Here is a 21,750-nt window from a genome sequence, read left to right as displayed (position 1 = left end):
GATGGGTCAGTTCGTGCCTGTATTGATTACCGAGGCCTGAACAATATAACAGTTAAAAATAAGTACCCACTGTCCTTGATTAACTCGACATTTGAACCATTTCAGGGAGCCACCATCTTCTCAAAGTTGGACCATCGTAGCGCCTACCATCTAGTCAGGATGAGGGAGGGAGCCGAGTAGAAGACGGCCTTTAATACACGTCTGAGCCACACAAATGCCCCGCCGTTTTTCAAGCCCTAATCAGTGATGTGCTGCGGGACTTCATTAAACGCTTCGTGTTCGTCTACCTAGATGACATCTTAATATTTTCTAGCAGCCCCCAGAAACACGTTCACCTTGTCCGACTAGTCCTCCAGAGACTGTGGGAGAGCAGGTTAGTTGTGGAGGCCAAGAAATGTAAGTTCGACGTCCCTTTGGTCATCTCCTTGGCGATATCATCGAGAGCGGACAGGTGAGGGCAGCTCCTGATAAGATCCGGGCGTTGGAAGAATGGCCCAGACCCACGTCTCGCAATCAACTTCAGCGGTTTTGGTGGTTTGCAAACTGTTATCGCCGTTTTATCAGGGATTACAGTCGAGTGGCGGCGCTCCTTACCGACTTACCTCGCCTACCAAACTTTTTGTTGGGGTTCCGAAGCTGATTCGGCTTTCACTGACCTGAAGAGGCGGTTCAGCTCACAAGAGCCCGAGGTATTTCACCTCCCCAATGTCCAATGGACTGATCGCTTCAACACCGAATACTTTTTCCTCTTTTATTTGTCTTTTTAAGACAGTATTCAGCTTGACGAATGCAGTAAAATTTGTATCTCCCCGTCGGGGAATTGAACCCCGGTCTCCCGCGTGACAGGCGGGGATACTAACCACTATACCAACGAGGAATTGGTGGTGGTATCGGAATATATATTATTCCGGTTTTGTAATGCGACAAACAGCAAACGATGTGCAGCTCTTCGAGTTTGGAAGTGATTTTACTCACTTACCTCCGGTCTGTGGGAGGATGGCGACCACAACTTGACATAACAGGAACTGCATCGGAGTGACCTGATTCAGAAAGCAGTCCGAGTCACAGTCATAGACCACTGAAGACAGTTCAGGACACGAATCTCCTGCAGAATGATGGAACGATGGTGATATAATGGTGAACATATCTGTCTTCCAGGCAATTGACGCAGGTTCCATTTCCGATGATCGTAGTTAATCGACTTTTAATATTCTTTCATCGAATCTATCAGATGTAAACGTCTCATAGAACCCGATCCGTGCGGACTTCTACAGTCCGAATGGGCCTAACCTGCCAACTCGGGTACGAATTCCCCAAATTATTTAAATCGAAGAGAGTGTAAAATTATTATTCACACTGGGCTATCAAGTGGATCAAGGGTGGATTTCCTGTCTTTCACATTTTCCCGATGGACCGACCAATGCAGCTTCCTGCTGTCACTATGAACCAGATTCTCACAACAAACTAGGACACACCAAAACACGTCGGATGATGTGTTCACACTGAGTGTTCTCAGTCCACTCACCACTCTGTCTATTTATATCCTAAGCGATCCCTCTCTCCAATACACGATTAAATTAAACCCTTTAATGCGATTAACAAATGTAATCTAGAATCACAGAATCATTCAACCTTGAAACAGGCCTTTCGGCCCGTCACGTCGATGTTGAGAGTCAAGTACCAATCCCACCAGAAAAGAATCTCACTTATCAGCTATTGCCTTCCGTGCCTTGATGATTCAGGTGCTCATCCAGGCAATTCTCTTATATTGTTGGAATACCTGCCTCCACTAGCCACTCCGGCATCGGTTCCAGTTTCCAGCCGCCATCTGCATGAAGTTCTTCCTCTCATGCTGTCTCGGTTTACACACGTCAGGACAGTTTCCTACTATTCTGAACGGCCCCCGTTAATTTGATATGACCTACAAAGACCTCCGTCATCTCCAGCGCTCCATGGAAACGCCCGCAGTCTATCCAGCCTCGGTTTATACCGGAACTCTCCATCTCTGGCAAAATCCTTGTGAACATCCCATGCATTCAACACTCCAGTTAGTTTACAGAATGCCAAAGTTTTCAATTCTCGAATCCGCGGTAAACTTGATAAGTCGGAGCTGGTTTCTACCGACTGGACGACCATGGGCCCAGCGCGCTCCCGCTGCGCCACTCTGCTGTTGGCTGAACGTGGTGCTGAGCTGCTCCGTTGTGGACGTTTCCCATTCTTTTCCTTCATTTTTATTTGTCGATTCTTTGCTGACGTCACATCGTTCCCCTCGCGAGCTGCTGTTTGGTGGTTTATTTCCTCGCGTGTCTCTCTGCCCGTGACTCTGTCTGTCATTCAGTGCTTGCTACCTCCTGCCCCGTCCTGTTATTGCCTCTGTGCTCCGACCCTTCCGGAGGCCTCGTTCACGACATGTCAGCCGTGAATGTGTTGTACGTTATTTAATGAGTCCGGTTTCAGTGGCCCTGCTGTTACACATTCAGTTACTCTTCCACTGTGTCTCTTCCGCGTTCTCTCTCTTTGCCTCTGGGTTGTTCATTGGGATAGACATCAATGGTTCGAACAATGGACACCAGCTGAGTTGCAGCCGAGATTATCGGAGGACACTGTTATTGGGTATTTTGAACTTTACGATGTGTTGACTCACACCTAGGTGGGTTAATTTATTGTATCCAGAAGTGTCGTTAACATCTCGTGCCGTATAGCTAATTGAATAAATAACAGAATCAAAAGGATCGCAGCAGATCCGGCTGCTGTGCTTTTCTGTCCTGCTGATGTGAAAACTGGGGTTCGAGGATTTCGGCCTACTCCGGATGCTCCGGGAGCAGATCCGTTACCCAGTCTGTTTCGAGATGCTGTTAGCTTGCTTCTCTTGTTTGCATAACGTTTTTTTTCTTTCTCTTTCTCTGCGCAGTGGTTTTTAGTGTTTTTTTAATTGGGTTATTCGAGTTTCTTGGTTTGTGGCTGCCTGGATGAAGGCAAATCTGAAAATAAATATGTTTTGAATAGTTGAGTCATTACTCATTAATAGAATCTGCCTCTATCTCCCTCTGAGAACGGGACATCCAGACAACTCCGCTCGCTTGCCGGCAGTCAGGGGACCCTACCTGAGGAAGGATACCTTAAATGACTGAGTGGGTGCGGCAAAGGGACACTAGATTTGTCCATTCAGGACACCTTAGGCATTGATCGCCGATACTCTCCAGAACAATCTAATTTCTTCACACACTCAGTGAACCCTGAGATTTGGAATTCTGAGGATGTGCGGCTCAACAGGAAAGCAGTTCAGTCCATGTTGGCGGCAGATCTCTCGAATGTCCAGAGTGACTCACCCGATAGAATTTCCAATGAACACCCTGAATTCATAACAAGACCCTTGAAGCGCAATGCAATAAAGGGTTTTAATTTCCTTATTCCATAGTTTCATCACGAGACGGCGAAACAAATAATACTTTGGTAGAAGGAATGAAGAAATTTGAAATTACGTGGACACGGATTACTCTGAGAGGACCCGCCTCTCCCGCAGTGGAACTTGCGCAGTGAAACCTCAATGAACTTCTGGTGTATCGCCTAATCACTCGGCCATGACAACTGCTACCACACAGATAGTGAGGCAGAACGACATTTTCATGGGATCCTATCACTATGTCCCGGGTCGATTGGGCTCAACATCAACGCTGAGGGTCAGAGAATCTGAACTAACATCCTCTCCACATCCACTCTATCCAGGCCGCTCAATATTTGATAGGTTTCCATGAGATGCTCCCTCATTTATCTGAATTCCAATGAGTAGAGGCTCAGAGCCGTCAAATGCTCCTTGTATCTTCACCGTTTCATTCCGGGATCATTCTCGTGAGACTCCCCTGGGCCCACTCCAATGCCAGCGCATCCTTTATCAGAAATGGGCCCACAATTGTCTACGATGCTCCAAATGAATCTGATCAATGTCTTACAATTCATCTTCATTATAACCTTGCTTTTAGGTGCTAGTCCTGGCGGAATGAATGCTAAAATTGTATTTGTCTTTCTTACCACCAACTCAACCCGCAACTTATCCTTTAGGGAATCCTGCACGAGAACTCTCCAGCACATTTGCACGTCTGATTTCTGAATTTGCTCCCCATTTGGGAAATAGTCTTTCTGTCAATGTGCCTGACCATACATTATCGTACTCTGTATCCCAGCTTCCACTTAGTTGCCCATTCTCCAAGACCTTCTGCAGACTTCCTGCCTCATCAATATTACCAGCCCCTCCATCTAATTTTCTATCACATACAAAGCCATCAATTTCGTCATCCAGATCATTGACAGATAAGGTACAAGGCAGAGACCCCTCCAGAAGACACCTAGTTACCGACAAACGACTGAAAATGCCATATTTATTCCCAGACTTTACCTCCCAACAGTCGCCAATATATTTTCGATTCTCGTATCTTTCCTGCAATACCATGAGCTCTAGTTTTGTTTAGCAACCTTTTTGCATCACTTGACAAAGGTCTTTTGAAAATCCCAGTTAACAACACCCACTGACTCTCCTTTCTCTATCTCGACTGCTATTTCTCCAAAGAATTCCAACAGATCTGTGTGGCCAGATTTCTCTAAGAAAACCATGTTGGCCGGACTATTTTATCAGACGCCTGAAAGCACATCCTTACGAATGGACTACAGCATTTTCCCAACATAAAATCCATGCCAACCGGTCCGTAATATCTTGTCTTTTGTAAACTTAAAATTATTTTTGCAATTTTCCTGTCGTCTGAACCATTCCAGAATCCAGTCATTCCTGAATAATCACTATTAACGCTTCCGTGATATCGTCACCCACTTCTTTCATAAACCCGCGGTGTAGTTCATCTGGTCCAGGTGACATCCGGAATTTCTAACATACTGCTGGTATCAACATAAAATGACAGACGCAAAAAGCGTAAGTTCCTCCGCTAGTTTTGTCCCCTATCCGATTGCCATCGTCTGAAGTTTACTCTTGTATTTTTAAACTTCCTACCTACCTGAAAAACGACTGTCTGTATCCTCTTTCCATCGGGCAGAAAGCAGAAGAGCCTGAAAGAACGTATCACAGGCTCATGGATAGTTTCAATCCCATTGTTTTATCTACTGAATCGTTTCTTAGTACGATAAGGTGTACGTTTGTCCTCACAAGTCACCTCGTTATGATGCAGCACCTTATTATTTACCTGCACTGTGCTTTCCCTGTCGCTGTTACACTTTATTCTGCACTCTGTTGTTGCTTTACCTTGTGCGATCTTAACGCACTGTGCAATGATTTTATCTCCATGGACAGTATGAACGAGAAGGTTTTCACTGTATCTCGGTACATGTGTCTAAAATATAACAGTTTAAATTCCCATCGCGGCCGCAGTAGGGAGCCCCGGCCTCCCTTCAGCGCAGCGTTTCCCAGCTGCCAATGAAACACAACAGAAACAAATCTGCCGGATCATTGGCCGCCAGCCTGTCGGTTAACAGCCGGACGCGCTCACCGATGCGCCGCAGAGACAAGTTTTGTGGAAAGTAGGAATAAATGGTTCAATTCTGCGTTGTAGAACGTGACCAACAATCGCTGCTGGGCGGGACTCGGTTTTTCACAATCTACATGACTGGTTTGCATCAGAGAGTCAAACAGAAAATGTTGGAAGTACACCGTAGTCAGGACTCGAAGCTGCGCGAGGAAATCCCAATGGTTTCAGGGTGCATCGCCAAACAATTCGGCCACGACTACACACTCCCACTGATTTCCCTTCTGGCATTTATCCAAACGGAGGAAGTGCTGCGCCTGGCCGTTCACCTCCTCCCTCACAACATTCAGAGTCCCAAACAGTCCTTCCAGGTGAGGAAACACTTCAGTTGTGAGCTTCTCTGGGTCATATACTGTATCGGATGCTCCAATACGGCCTCATCTACAACTGCAAGACGCAAGATAGATTGGGGAAACATTTTGTGGAACAACTTTGCTCCGTCCGCAACGAGTAGGATTTCCCAATGGTCAACCATTTTAATTCTGCTGCGCATTCCCATTCTGACATGTTGGTCGTGGATTCCTCTACTGCCACGATGAAGCCACGCTCGGGATGGAGGAGCAACACTTCATATTCCGTCTGGGTAGCCCTCAATCTGATGGAATGAACGTCGATTTCTCTAACCCGCTAATCTCTCCATTCTCCTCCTTTTGCTTTAATTTTCTGTTCCGGATTCCCTCTTAAGTCTTCACGTTTCCCCACATGTTTACCGCCTCTCTCTAGTCAACCCGCCCCTCCAAACTGATTTCTGCCTTTCAACCCTTTTCCTTTTCCACCAATCACCGCCCAGCCTCTCAAATATTCCTCTTTACCCAGCATATCTAACTTCCATCTTAACCTGGCTTCTCCTATGGCCTCCAGTTTTCAATACTGCACTGTCCCCAATATATCTACCTCTTGTTCTCAACTGGCTCCACCTATCACCTTCCAGTTTTCAATCTCCCCTTTCCCCAACATATCTACCCTCCTTCCTCACCTGTCACCTCCCAGTTTTCAATCTCCCCTTTCCCCAACATATCTACCCTCCTTCCTCACCTGTCACCTCCCAGTTTTCAATACTCCCCTTTTCCCATATCTACCCTCCTTCCTCACCTGTCACCTCCCAGTTTTCAATCTCCTTTCCCCAAGTTATCTACCCTCCTTCCTCATCTGGCTTCACCTATCACTTTGTAGCGTGAATCCCTTCTCTTCCCCGACTCTCTTATTCTGGCTTCTTCCACCTTCCTCTCCAGTACTGATGAAGGAACATGGTTTTTTATTCCTCTCCATAGATGCTGACTGACCTGCTGAGATGCCCCAGTGTTTTGTGTGCGTTACTCTGATTCTTGTGCCAAAAGATACCCATCATTGATCGCCGCCCACCTGGTTTTTGATTCCTTCCCCCCCACCCCCCCACTCCTTTCATTGCCATAGACTGCTGTCCTGGGCATTCCCCACAGTTCTGTTGTACATATAACATAGAAACAAAAGTCCCGATGATAACAGTCAGTCACTCACTTGGTCTCACCAGATCCGCGGCTTTTCTTCTGCCTGATCATGTTCGCCCACTTTGTCTGAAACTGAAAAATACCTTATTTTCTCTCTTTCCTAGTGGTGACGAATGGGGCTCCGCCTGAAACATTATCTGTTTCCCTTTCTACAAATGTGACCGACCCGTGAACTTCGCAGAGGAGCAGCAAGTCGCCGCTTTATTTAACTTGCACGTTGATGTGAACAAGAAGCGAAACGTCCCTGCTCCTGGATTCACAAAACGACCCGGAGAGTCGCAGTGAGATCCGTAAGGCAGTACCAGCGACCGGCCACTGGAGGGAACCGAGGGTCCGGGTCCTGTGTAGCAGCGCAGAACACTTCAGAGTTCAAAGTAAATTCAGTATCAAAGCACAAATATGCTACTATTAGATGCATATTCTCGAGAGGATTCACAGTAAGTGAAAGAAACAAAATATAATCAATGAAAGAGTGCACACAAGACGGACAATCAATGCAGAAAACATAACAGACTGAAAGTACAAAAACGCAAAATAATAATCAAATAAAGTTAACTAATGGAGCAGCAACCCTCCATGGAAAACATCCCCATAATCTGAGCAGACAGGGTGTGAAGGAGACGTGGAACGCTTGGGTCAGAGTTGGAGACATCTTCCCAGAAACAGAGGGGTTCGTTGTGGCATTACAGGGCCAGGTGTTTAACACAAAAATGTTACAAATCCATAATAAAAGCCCAACAAATTAAAGTCGATAATTGCAGAAAATGACAAGAGACACCAGAAACAATCCAACACATTACAGGATGGAGCAGCAGTTTAACTCAATCTGATTGCTTACACAGGGACAGTCAATTGACAAACATCACTGCTTTAAAATGCAAACTCATAAACCTTACTATAAGTACAACCCTGTTCTAGATTAGGGTCAGAGTCGTACAATTATTTTATGACTGATCCATTACAGGACAATCTATAATAACCGTCTGCATATATAATATTACTGGATTAAAAGGCAATTACAACGTACATAATCGATATAGCCATTGCAAGCACACATAACCTACAACAATTAACAAGTGAAAAGCACCAGAACTATACTGAATTGAAAGAAGAAACTGAAAGACGATCGAGCATGAACAGGGTATATATTGTCCCAATGGTAATATCAACAACTATCATCTCAAAGTCACTACACAATAGCATTAAACAGTTAGGCCAGCAAAGCAATATTTCTGTAAATCTGCTGAAAACCACTATACTATACACCAGTAGAATGGCCCGAAGTCCGGAGTTATTGAAGAATGAGTGTGCTTCAGCACCCCCGTACTTCAGGCTAGCGTGAGCTGAGAAAGTAATAACAACAACAACAAAGCAAAAATGTCTCTAGCATGAAATGTCCGGTTTGAAAGTGAGTTGTGGAAACAGTCAGTGTTGGTGTGAGTGAAGTTCAGTGAATTGATCCTTCTGGTTCAAGTGGCGATAACAAATTTAAACATGAAATACATTGGTGCCCTGTAAGAGTTTCTGTTGGTTTGATCGTCCATGTACAATATATTAAGTTTATGTCAACATGAATGTAAGCAAGACAGGTCGTGGTAGTGTTCTGTTTTCTATGTGGGTTTTTAATGACTGTATTAGGAACACACGGAGCGTACAGCGAAGGCCACTGGATCAACAGCGTCCCTGAATAGGCTGGAACCACCAGCATTTCGGATACAGTGCCGAACGCGCTGACCGATTGCGTCGTAGAGCCCAGCTGAATAAAAGCGGAACTTCAGGTGCACTTCTGGTTTTGGAGGCGGCGAACACAGATCGGTGTTTCGACTGGCTTTTTACAATCTGCATCCGTGAGAGGAATCAAGGCGTCAAAACCGATATAAACACGTAGTCGGCAGGATTCGAACCTGCGCGGGGAAACCCCAATGGATTTCTAGTCCATCGCCTTAACCACTCGGCCACGACTACAAGTTCTTCACAGCTGGATTCAAATCCCGGAGTCAGATAAACAGGGTTGATCCTGAACTAAAAGCGGGGATTGCTGGAAATATTCAGCAGATCTGTTAGCGTCTGAGAAAAGAGAAACCGAATTCACTTTCAGCTCCATGACCTTTCACCAGGAAATCAGTCACTGAATTGGATGGAGTCTCAGTCAGAGCAGAGCAGGATCGGGAGATGTAGAATCCTTCTGCGGGGATTAAGAAACTCCTCGGCTAAGACGACCCTGATGGGAGTATTTTATAGGCTTTCGGATTGTAGCCACGGATCTGGTCTACAATTTACAGTGGGAGACAGAAAAAAACATGTAAGAAAGGTCAGATTACGTCAGAGGGAGTATTTCAAAAAGCATATAGATGGAAAATCAAGTTGATGAATGCGTGAAATGCCTCCGAGATATCTGTTTGGTTGAGCCTACTGGGGAATAAACAATTCAGCACTGGGTGTTGTGTATTTTTTGGACTACGTTGTTTTTCAGTTGCCTCTAACTTGGCTGCAGTCTGGACAGCTGTTGTGAACAAGCCAAGGTAGATAATCCATCAATGGATTAAACACACAGTAGTAATTAAAACACGCTGCTCTTCAGAAGCGATTGGTGTTGGAATTCTGCTAATGAGTGGCCTCAGAATGGTCGAAGGCTCCACTGAAGGTTGCATGTAGGACGAAGTGTGTAAAGGAAATGAGGCTAATGTATGTTGGTATTTGCTTGGTGTGGTGAATAATACTCATCGCATTGATACTTCAAGCGTATCTGACAAGAAGGGAACTAAGTTGCAAAGTTTTTTTTTGGTTTTTAATGTTTTAAACATGTTATTAAACTATGGGCTCTGTTATCCAAGACTATTAAATATTATGTGGGTTTAGTTAATGACGTTTTGCAGAATCCATCCCTTTTGGAATAAAGTTTGGAACTGAGGTTTAAATGGATATGTTTTACTTCCCATGTTATTATTGCTTTGCTCTTTGTTCTGATGGTTACACAAGGTATTTCCCCCGGTGTTGTTTTTTTTTAGGCCAATTTTAATAAGTTCAGTGTTTGAAAAGCACATGCCATTCTAAATTTTTTTTGTTGATCGTTTAATTTCTTATAGCTATGTTCTATTTTAAAATTATTAATTCCTGTTAAATTCCTTGATATATGGTATGAAATTAGTTACGTTATCATGTTTCTTCACGCTTTTGTTATGACATTATTTTTAAATCCTTATCGGTATTTTTTGATATAGTCATGAATTCTGCTGTTCCTTTTGTGCTATATTCACTGAGACAAACAGTAATGTGATCCCCACAATTTTCCGTGGATGAAAAAGGAGGAGATGTTGCCCACGGAAGATTTCAAATATGTAACATAACATAGAACTCAAATGGCTCAAGGACAGTGGAAGCAGACAGATCAAGTGTCTTTGTACCAGCCATGTACTTGGAAGTGAACATGTAATTTTGTGGAACCCTTTTACATCTTCCATTTTATGAGATGAAAATTTTGGTTGTTTTAAAAGTAAACACAACGTTGCTTCAGGTAAATTGCGGGTTAAGAAATCTTTTCCAAATTAGAAGTTATTGTGAAGTGTTTTTGATATAATATAACATGCAAATGTGTGAATGTTGGGGTCAATCCCTGCCTGGAGTGATTGAAACTGTCACAATGGCGGGGGGAGGGGGGCGGTTGGCGTAGATGGTGGACCCAACAGGAAGACACAGACACTGAAGTACAAGGAACAGGACTTGACTAGGGCAGGGACGTGACAGGATGCAAACGAGCACGAACGAGAACACAGACTTGGGTTAGGACATGGACAAGACAGGGAACCCGGACAAGGAATTAAGCACTAGGAGCCTAGCCTTGGGCTCCGAGCCAGAGACTGGACAAAGAGCCAGAACCTAAGTCTGGACTAGGGCTCGGGCCCTAGAACCAGGCAAGGACAGGACATAACTACAGGACAGGACGTGGCTGGGGTCTAGAGTCTTGGGGCTTGAGGCTGGGGTCTTGGACTTGGCTCTTGAAGCCTGCAGGCTGGGGTCTTGGCTCTTGGTTCTTGAGGCCTGCAGAGGCTGATAACTCGAAGGCTGAAACTCGGAGACAGACTGCGAACTGTACATAAACATAGAGCCGGGATTTATACTTCGAAAAGCCGGGACTCATCTTTAACACGACACAAACATGAGACAGGACAGTACATAGACAGAGAGCCAGGACTTATCCTTAGACAAGCCAGAACTCAACTTCATCTGCACACCAAGGTGGGACACGTCCATCTGTCGGGTAACAGCAGAACGGCCGGACTTACCCAACAGAGGCAAAGACAAGGCAAGACAAGACAGGACCCCATGCAGGGCAACGGCAGAACTGCCTGACTTACCCCACGGAGGCGTGGACAAGACAAGACAGATCTCCCCGCAGGCAACGGAAGAAACGGCTTGACTTACCCCCACGGAGGCAAGGACAAGAAGAAATAAACACCAAAGAACTACAGAAAGTGCCACCTCTGCATCGGGGTTGCTCCGAGTCGCAGTTCGGCCAGCAACCTCAGCTGACTACAGAAACAACCGGATCCGTACATAGCTCGGAGTGGCTGGCAGCCACTCAGCTGGCCCTGGAAACAGCCGAATCCATACCGCAAAGACAGCTCCGACTACCGACAGCAAGCCTCCATGAAGAGATGGTTCTCCAACGCGACCTTAAGATGGGAAGTGGCCGCTCGAGCCTTCCACAGGCAGGTTGCTCCCAGGGGATCATGACAAGACAAACCAGCAGCCCGCACTCAACCCCAAGGCTACTTATATTCCAAGCCACAAGATGGGAAACAGGTGCCTATGATTAACTCAATCAAAACAAGGGACATTTGGAAGACCGGGAGTCCTGAGTCCACGGACTGGACTGTGAACCGGAATGCAGACTTCACGGAGCGGACCATGACACAAACTGGTTCCTGAAGGGAACAAAGAGCCATAAATTACTGATTGACGCTTGCTGGGAAGAGGGCAATTAATGGTTGCTGACCTGGAGCAGAGTCAACAAACAGGAGAATTCAAACCAATCAGATGGCCTACAGTCAATGACACTGGAATGGGATAACTGAACTGGAAAATATGAATATAAAAGTGGAAACTTCGAATGTGCTAGCAGCAATAACTCTTTCTAGAAACCCACCATCGCAAGGAAGAACTCCCAAGTCGGTGACTGAGAGAAGAAAGGATGGATCACTTGGCTAACTGAGATGCCCTAGTTTGGTGATATAGATGAGAAAATTAGTCTGAGTGAGTATTGGTATAGCGGGAACAGCAGAATTCCTGTTCTAAGTTGTTGGCCCGGTGTCGACACAGTTACGTTGTTGTTTATGCAGAGACAATGAAGTGCGAGTTTTGATTACCGTATTTACAGAGTGAATTTCCTAACCTAGTTTGATAGGACTATCGATGGACAGGAACGAAAATACTCTTCCAGATGCACTTCAAAAATTCCATTTCTTATCTTGCCTAAAAAATGATCTGGTTAATTTTGGAGAAGTTGGAATGTCTGATTGCTGTAATCCTATCTACAAAATGACATTTCTGTGTGATTTGCCAGCAGATCTGCTCCTCAGAATTTTACCAGCTATGGAGAGAATTACAGTATAATCCCAGCAATGTGGTTGTTGGTGGTTATTTTATTTATTCCTAAACTCAACTCATACTTACATATTCATCGTCTTTTCTAAAGAACATGAACAATCAGAATTTTCTTTCCCATTTGCTGATGCGTGAGGCCGGCGCCATTTGCAGGAATAAAACCTGCTGCAGAGTGAGGATTGATCCGACAGAGAGCAGCTCGGGATCTGGTGGAATCACATGGCGCATGGGAGCCGCTTCGCTACTCGAAACTCCCGCAACATGGAGCGACAGTGGTATAGGGATGAGCACAGCTGCCTTTCAAGCAGCTCACCCGGGTTCGATTCCCGGCGATCGCCGTGAGTTGTACCTGTTTTTCAGCACTTGTCACATAAACGCCTCGGTCTGGAATCACTCAGCCACATCACTTCCTTCTCTATGAAATGACATTTCTGCCCGTCGTTCTTCTGCCATTTTAGACCAGTTTTTCTCTTCCCTATTTGTCTTACCGTCATCGTATATTGGGGTCGCCCTATCAGAGATGTCCCCCGTTTCACTTCCCACCCATCGTCTCACCTTCTTTGACACAGAAAACTATCTTCTTCTCTCATCATTTCTAATTAAGTGTCAAGATCAGAAAGCGTAATCCCGTTTCATCACTCACAAATGTTTCTTGAGGTGATGAGTGTTTCCAGTATTTTCTGTTCAATCTGTTCAATACCAGACACAGCTTCATGCAGCGGAGAACCGGATGTGTTGGACAAACGCTGAGCACAACAGCAATTGTCGTTTTACCCTCGAAGTTCTCAACAAATCTCAGAAAGTGATGAAGTGAGTGGACGGAAATTTCAGTTAGAAATACAAGTTTTTCTTTTTAAGTTAAATGTGTGTTCTGTACACAGGTGACGTGACGGCGATTTGCGGTAAAAAAAAATCTGTTGAAGAATAGCAGACGGTGGTTTCGATGTGTTGGCCTCTGCATAACGGGCCCAGCACATTCCCGCTGCGCTATACTGCTGATAGGTAAATATCTCTGTTCTTCTCCTGTCTTTCTATTTGTAAATTTTGACGCTTTCCCCCGATTATCTATTGTTTTGTTTGTTGGATTATTTTCCCTGTCTAATTTCTCTCGTGTCTCTCTCACGCTTTTACCTTCCTCCCCGTCCTCTTTTCCCTGTTCATCACTTCCTGCCCCATCCGGTTATTATCCGGTCTCTGTGCTCCGACCCAGCCGGATATCTCGTCCCCGACATTTCAGCAACGGATCTGATTTTCATTATCATTCTGGCCCTATTCCTACGGCCCTGCAGTCAGACACGCTGGTTATCTCCCTCTGTGTCTCCTTGCCTTCCTTCTCTCTGTCAGCGGGCTGTTATTTAGGCTATAAACACAGGTGCTGGAAATCCCAAGCACAGAATGCCGGAGCAAATCACCAGGTCAGACAGCATCTCTGGGGAGCAGTAAACAGTCGATGTTTCGTGCGAGATGCCGCCTGGTCCGCTGAATTTCTCCTCCATTTGTGGATGCTATTTCGGTCAGTCTCCGACATAACGAGCAGCGACCGCAGTCTGAGGTGCAGCGGAGAATACACCCACACTCCGGGATTTATTTTGTCCAATCCCGAGTCTCGTTCACCTCCCAATCCGTCCATATGATCGAATGAAGATCAGAATTCCGTCAGTTTTCAATAGTCCGCAAATCACTGGGTCTGAATGTGAAAGTGAGCTGCTGTCAGCAGTCCTCTCTCTCCTCTGTAGAGTCCTGCCGTCGGATGTCTTGCGATTCTCGTACCAGACGGTTTAGCAAGTGGTTAGAGCTCGCTCAATGATGCTCCTGTGAAATAAAAACAGATTGAAGAGGGGTTGGGGAGGTCTCACTGAAGCCAGGAAGTGGACACACCGGTGCGCTTTCTTGCTGTTCTTTGTGGCGTTCAGAGCGCAGGTTTGGTGGTCCACTCTCTCTCTCTCTGGAGGAGCCGTTTATTTGCAGTAATGAGCGGTCCTCTGGCCTAATGAATCATCTCCTTAGTCTTGTCCACGTTGAGACTCAACGCATCATTGTGCTGACTGCAAACCTGAAGATTGGGTTTGAGTTTTGCAATGTTCAAAATTCAATGCTCACCAGCGTGGAGATGCCGGGGATCGAACCCGGGAGTCTCATACATGCAAAGCATGCGCTCTTCCACTGAGCTACATCCCCACTTAAAATGCAGAAGTGTTCAGGTCCAAACCTTCCTGCATATCACAATTGAGCAGTGCGACACAGATAATGTCTGATGGCCACAGTCATTCGGCGCCGAGTCTGCTGCACCATCCAGTGCGATCATACTTAATCCTTGTTCAGTTCTCTTCTTAAACACCATGATAATTTTTGTGGAAGGAAACCAATTAGACTCCAGCAGAATGATCACGAAAAAGGAAACACATACCACATTCTGAAGGATAATTTCAATCTCGCTGTTCTGTCTATTGAATGGTTTCCTTGTGAAAAAAGGTGGACGCTTGACCTCACAATCTACCCCGTTATGACACTCCACCTTATTGTTTACCCGCACTGTGCTTTCTCTGTCGCTGTTGCACTTTATTCTGCATTTTATTATTTATTTTCCTTGTTCTCTCTCAAGGAACTGTGTAATGATATGATGTCTATGAATAGTATGAAAGAGAAGCTTTTGTCACATATTGTATCTAGGTACGGCAGCAGAAAGGGAGCACGGACACAGAACACGGACACTAAACACGGGGACAAAAAGAGACAGTTCCGAACTCAACGATAGATAGTTTCTTCCCTTGGCGTGGCAATGCTCCACTCTCACTCCAGCGGTTGAACTTGATGGGGATACTGACGAGGATGCAGGCGACGGTTTCAGGCAGGAAGGGAACGGAACAGTCCAGCAAACAATCCCTGGTTTGCAGAGGTATTTATGTGCCAGACCAAAATGAGAATCGCCCCTGCTATTTCTGCACTAACCTTCAACAAGGACAAAGGGATACCTTACGAGGCCATGAAGTATTTACACCCCAATTTGCCCCCTCTTTTGCAATCAGAGTATTGCCCATAACCTCACTAATGTTTTACCTTAGTTATATAGATCGTGCGTCCGTTTCCTGAGAAAATTAAAGTAAAACAATATTCTTTTAAGTTCTCCCTAATCTCCTTTGGTTCCATTTACAGATGACCACGCTGACCATCGTGAAGGCCAATGTTGTTTCCTCGCTATCCTTTTGCTCTTAATATATCTGTAGAATCCCTTGGGATTCTCCTTCCAGTTGTCTGCCAAAGCAAACTTATACTTTCCTTTCCTCTCCTAATTTTCCCTTTAAGTGTTGTTTGCATTCTTTGCATGATTAAAGCATCATGCGTCCCTCGTCCCTGGTCTATCAAGGTGCACACTCGTGCCCCAGTCTATCGAAGAGGGCGAAATCCTCAAAACTGTCAAAATATGTAAGCACATCATTCTCATTCCACCGCTGGCTATTGATGTCACTTTCTGCAGAAAGAAGGAGCAAGTCGTTGTTCTCCATGGCCAGAGACACCGTATCTGTATCTGTATCACACAACCGAGTTAATCATGGGGCGATACATTCCCCAGTCTTTTGAACAATTTTGTCCCGCGTATCCACCTATTCCTCGCCTCGGCGCCCCAGTCACTTTGTGTCGTCCCGTCGCCTCCCATAACTGAACAGGCTGACGCGCTTGGGAAGCGGATTCATCTGTGCCGGATGGACTTCATTGCAGAGATATGAAAGAGGTAGCTGAACAGATGGTGCATCTTTTCAAGAATCACTAGATTCAGAAATGTTTCCGGAAAGTGGAAAATTGAAACTCTCTCTCCACCTTTCGAAGAATGGAAGGGGGCAACAACCATATGGCCTGATTTCAGTGTTTAACATGATGTTGGAGTCCATTATTAAGCATTATTTTACAAATAAATTATTTTCTTGTCAACTGATTTTTCAATAAGGAGAAAATTCAGACATTAGGTACAAATGAAGTTAGGTGTCCTTGTGCAGGATTCCCCAAATGCTGACTTGCAGCTTGAGTTGGGAGTAAGGAGGTAAATACAATGTTCGCATTCAGTTTGAGAGGACACAGGTACAGTGTAATCTCATTTTAGAAAGGCAGAGACGAGTCACGATCACGTGATGCGTGGATTTATTCAAGAGGTAACAAGTAGGCATGGTGCACGGTTTATCAGTAAATTTGAGTATGTTTCACAAAACAGGCAGGTCAAAAACATTTGTACACATTAGTCTCTGTACAGTGTAAGAGTGTGGGTTTCATTTCGTACCTGTCAATCTCTGGTGTAGGTGAGACTGGAGGTTCATTCTGTACCTGTCAGTCTCTGGTGCAAATGAGACTGGGGGTTCATTCTGTACCTGTCAGTCTCTGGTACAGTGTGAGAGTGTGGGGTTCATTCTGTATCAGTCAGTCTCTGGTACAATGTGAGAGTGTGGGCTTCACTCTGTACCTCTCACTGTCTGGTACAGTGTGAGTGTGTGGGGTTCATTCTGTACCTGTCAGTCTCTGTTACAGTGTGGGAGTGTGGGCTTCATTCTGTATCCATCAATCTCTGGCACAAACTGAGAGCGTGGGGTTCAATCTATAACTGTCAGTTCCTGGTATAGTGCAGAGGTTTAGTGCACAGTTTACCTCGAAGTAATGTTAATTCAGTTTCACTACTGCAGTTGATAAATTTGTTTAAATCTTCTTTGAACAATTAGACACAATGATCCGCATGAATACAGTATCTCAGAATCAATGCTATCAGTCAATAACAGCATCAGACACAGGAGCAGTGTTATGTGACTGGGCCCATGGAGTCTGCTCCTCCATTCGATCGTGGCTGATTTATTATCCCTCCCAACCCTATTCTCCTGCCGTCTTTCCATAATGTGTGACACTCTTAATATTTAAGAACTTACCTACGTCCGCTTTAAATAGACCCAGTAACTTTACCACCAGAGCCGTCCGTTTTTAATATACAAATTACTTGGCTTCCTCAGCAATGAATGTCACAGATTCCTATCTTCTATTTCCGTAGATAATGCATTCCGTTCGGTGCAGTCCTCTGCCACAATCCTGTCCCAGAGAATAAAGCTGTGGGTCTGCGCCAATCTTTTCACCTCCTGCCCAACAATGTGAAACAGCATCCGCATCTCACCAAATGGATTCATCTCCCTAAGGTACAAGGTTGAAAGATTAAACGAAATTTATTACCGAAGTATATACTCGTAACCACATGAGCATCCACTGTAAATACAATGAAACACAATAGAATCAATGAAAGACCGCACTCAAGAAAGACAGCAGACGAGCGATGTGCAAAAGACTATAAACTATGCAAATACAATAAAGAACAAACGAAATATTAATAATAAATAAATAATCAATAAATGTCGAGAACATGAACAGACTTGAAAGTGAGTTTATGGGTTGTGGGTACAGTTCAGTGTTGGGTGAATGAAGCTATCCATTCTTCTTCAGGAGTCTGATGGTTGCGGGGTGATGGACCTGTTGATGTGTTACCTCCTTCCTGATGGAGCTGTGTGAAGAGAGTATGACCTGCATGGTCGCGGCCCTCTATTCCGTGTAGATGCGCTCAGCGGTGGGGAGGGGCATAACTGTGCTGGACTGGACTCTATCCATTACGCTTTCTGGGCTTTTCCATACAAGGACACTGGCGGTTCCATGTCAGGTCCTCTTGCCACCAGTCAATATAATCTCCACCACACATCTGTTGAAGTCTGTCAAATGTTTAGATGACATGTAGAGCACCGCCGTGCCTTCTTTGTAACAGGAGGTATGTGCCGGGCCCAGGAGAGAGAATCTGAAATGATAACACTGAGGAAGTTATATTTCCTCCTTCATCCTTCCCTCGCTGCTGCTCCCTCGTCCCTCTCCATCCGCACTGCGCTCTCACTTGGCTTCTGGCATAGATTCCCTTCTCACTTCTTTCATTTAATTTCGTGAGCTGAGTTTGTCAACTCGCTCCTATAACGCTACTTCCGTGATAGCTCAACTACCTAAAATGTTTCCAGTGCTTCTTACGGTGTTGTCTTCCACAGCACCGTCTCTTCAAAGGCATAACACGCTGCCAGGAGGTTATGACCGTCGCGTATTTATTGATGTCCGCATGCAACGAATATTTAGACAGGTCCTCTGAGGTATTTCCAGACCTGTTTTTTTTTATATCCCTCTGTTTTGTCACATTTAGACTTTCAGTTTTCCAGCGTAAATGTGCGTGTGTGTGTGTGTGTGTGTGTGTGTGTGTGTGTATGTGTGTGCGCGCGCGCGCCTCTGGTGTGTGTCTGTGTGTGTATGTTTGTCTCTGTGTGTGTTGTTTGTGTGGGTGTGAGATTCACCAGCAGATATAATTTCAATTTAATATTTGGGAACTCATTCCCAGACCAGAGAAACAACTCGTATCAAGAGTCTGCCTCTGGGAGGGAAAGGGTCAGTTTCGTAAATCAAAAAAGGTACTTTAATTACATTTTCTGTGGCTGGTTTTGGTATGTGTTAATAGCTTTTATTGAATTAATCAATCCGAATTTTATTTTTACAACATAAGAACATTTCTCAGAATATCTACTTAAAAAGCAGAGAAGATAGCTGCACGACGCAGCACGCAGTGGCCACTCCGGAATGAATATCTGTAATCTGTCAAGTAGGGTGCCGTGCACAATCCTGATTTGATGGAGGCGGACGTGAGAAACACAGAGGAACATCTGGTGAAACTTCTGACATGTCTGTTTCGCTGCCGCTATACTGTGCGATCCAGAATCTCCAGAGGGGAAGGCCCCGAATCCTCAGCGTTGCCTGTTGCTTGGCGGCTGGGGCCAGGGTCGAAGCTCTCGGCAGAGATGGTGCCCGGTGCTCGGTGTCGGAGGCTCGAAGTTTTTGGACGGACTCAGAATCGGCTGTAATCGAATGCTTCCAGGATGCTGCATCGGCAAGCTGGAGGTTCATGGCAGGTAGAGATTTTCATCCTTCTACCATCTGCGTGAGATGATGGGGCTATCGGGACTCTGAGACATTTTTTTTTTACCGTGCCCATGGCCTGCTCTGTATCAAATTACGGTATTGTTTTGCACTGTTGTAACTATACATGTATGTTATAATTATGCGTCTTTTTGTCAGTTTTGGTCTTGGTCTGTCTTGTATTTCTGTGATATCATACTGGAGGAACATTGTATCATTTCTTAATGCAGGCATTACTAAATGACAATAAACGAGGACGGAGTATCCTCATAATCTAATCTAATCAAAGATTTGGGGAGATGTTATGAGGAAGCAGATTCAGCGGTTTGCCAAGTGAGATAGAAGACACGGATCAACACATACAAAATGCTGGAGGAACAGGCAGCATCTATGGAAAAGAGAACAGTCGACGTTTCAGGCCGAGATCCTTCAGCAGGACTGGAGCAATAAAAAGATGAGTGGTAGAATTAAAATGTAGGGAAAGGAAAGGATGAAGCCAAGTGAGTGGTGAAACCGGGAGGGGCTGGGCAGAGCAAACAGTTGGGAAGTTGTTTTGCGAAAGAGATACAGGACTGGAAAAGAGGGAGTCTGATAGGAGAGGACAGAAGGCCATGGAAGAAAGGAAACGGAGGAAGAGCACCAGGGGAGGCGATGGACAGGCAAGGAATTCAATCCCCGGCATCTCCAGGTTGGTGACTGTGAATTTAAAAAAATCGGTGGGAAATCCCAGATGTTGAAATTCCGAGCAACACACACAAAATGCTGGAGTAACTCAGCAGACCAGGGGATAAGCAATTGCCTGCCTGTCTTCACACCGTCCCACGTGGAGAGTTAAAACCCGACCCTTACTGTTTCAGTTTCAAAGCTGTGGTGGTGAAATGGAAAACCCGCCCCGCGTGGCAGGGAGGTGCGAAGCATCAGCGATACTCCACATCTCCCCATCTGTCACTCACTGGTCCGGCCGTGATGGTCTGAACATGACAGCAACAGATAATCCCGGTGGAGGAGTTGCTGCGTTTGAGGTGAGTGCTTGCAGTACATCAACGTCGCGAGTTCCGCTTCACAAGGTGAACTGCGGGTTCAACACTGAAGCAACTCCGACATTCATTCAATCATCAGGACAGGATTAGGAAGTTAATGGCACCTCGGCTGAAAACGTCCTATTTATTAAAAATGAGCTTACCAGTGGGATGAATTGTCCGTCTAGACAATTAGGTGAAGTAAAACACATTTCGCGGGTGAAATATCGGGAACGAGGTGCAAGACGGGATAGAACACAAAAGGCACGGAGATAATAACCAGATGGGCCAGAAAGTGGGGAAACAAGAAAGAAAGGTGGAGAAAAAGAGAAAGAGGAAAAACAGGGAATGAACAAAAGAAATGAAGTACGTTTGAGTTTGTATACGAGAAAGAGACGGAATGGACCCAGACATATACTGGCACAGACCCAGAGCATGACATGTACAGACACAGGCATATACAGACAGAGAACCAGACCCAGACATTTACAGACACAGGCATAAACACATACATACATTCACACAAAACATCGCGCAACATTCACAGTTCTACAATTCTTAATAATCCCTGTAGCAGAGTGGCGCAGCGGAAGCGTGCTGGGCCCATAACCCAGAGGTCAATGGATCGAAACCATCCTCTGCTATATTCTCTGTTGGCGGCAGCAGATATTCATCCTCATGTTTTGAAACACCAATGTGTCACATCATACATCTAGAGAGGAAACCGCATTTCAATTGAAATTCTTCATTTAATCGTACTTGTTCAATTCTTGTCTCTGTGGCGCAATCGGTGAGCGCGTTCGGCTGTTAACCGAAAGGTTGGTGGTTCGAGCCCACCCAGGGACGCTAGTATTCCGGTATTTTTTTCTCTCTCTCTTGTAACCGAGAAAATGTTCAGCAGCATCTATGGAATAAAGTACACAGTCAGTGTTTCAGGCCGAAACCCTTCTTCAAGATCATGAAGCAGCCTAATCTACTGAGTTATTTTGTGTGTGTTCCAGCCTTTTGTGTGTGTTGCTTGGATTTCCAGCATCTGCTGCACATTTTCTTGTTTGTGATTCGACTAGTGCACGACGAAATCTCTTCCATGGAATTGGATTGGATTGAACTGACTTTAGTAATTACGTCCTTCACATACATGAGGAGTAAAAA

The 21,750-nt window shown here is 45.2% G+C and overlaps 4 non-coding genes across 4 annotated transcripts; 1 reads left to right on the top strand and 3 right to left on the bottom strand.

The window, feature by feature from the left end:
• Positions 1 to 805: 805 nt before the first annotated feature.
• trnad-guc (transfer RNA aspartic acid (anticodon GUC)) lies at positions 806 to 877 on the bottom strand. Its single transcript has one exon. It is a non-coding gene; the product is annotated as a tRNA-Asp (tRNA).
• An 8,021-nt stretch (positions 878 to 8,898) lies between these two features.
• On the bottom strand, positions 8,899 to 8,980 carry trnas-aga (transfer RNA serine (anticodon AGA)). The gene has a single exon. It is a non-coding gene; the product is annotated as a tRNA-Ser (tRNA).
• Positions 8,981 to 14,724: 5,744 nt separating this feature from the next.
• On the bottom strand, positions 14,725 to 14,797 carry trnaa-ugc (transfer RNA alanine (anticodon UGC)). Its single transcript has one exon. It is a non-coding gene; the product is annotated as a tRNA-Ala (tRNA).
• Positions 14,798 to 21,370: 6,573 nt separating this feature from the next.
• On the top strand, positions 21,371 to 21,444 carry trnan-guu (transfer RNA asparagine (anticodon GUU)). The gene has a single exon. It is a non-coding gene; the product is annotated as a tRNA-Asn (tRNA).
• The last annotated feature ends 306 nt before the right edge of the window (positions 21,445 to 21,750 follow it).

Source organism: Mobula birostris, chromosome 28, assembly GCF_030028105.1.
Source record: "Mobula birostris isolate sMobBir1 chromosome 28, sMobBir1.hap1, whole genome shotgun sequence".
Taxonomy (NCBI): Eukaryota; Metazoa; Chordata; class Chondrichthyes; order Myliobatiformes; family Myliobatidae; genus Mobula; species Mobula birostris.
Note: the sequence above shows the minus strand (reverse complement) of the source record. Positions and strands in the feature narration are given on the sequence as shown.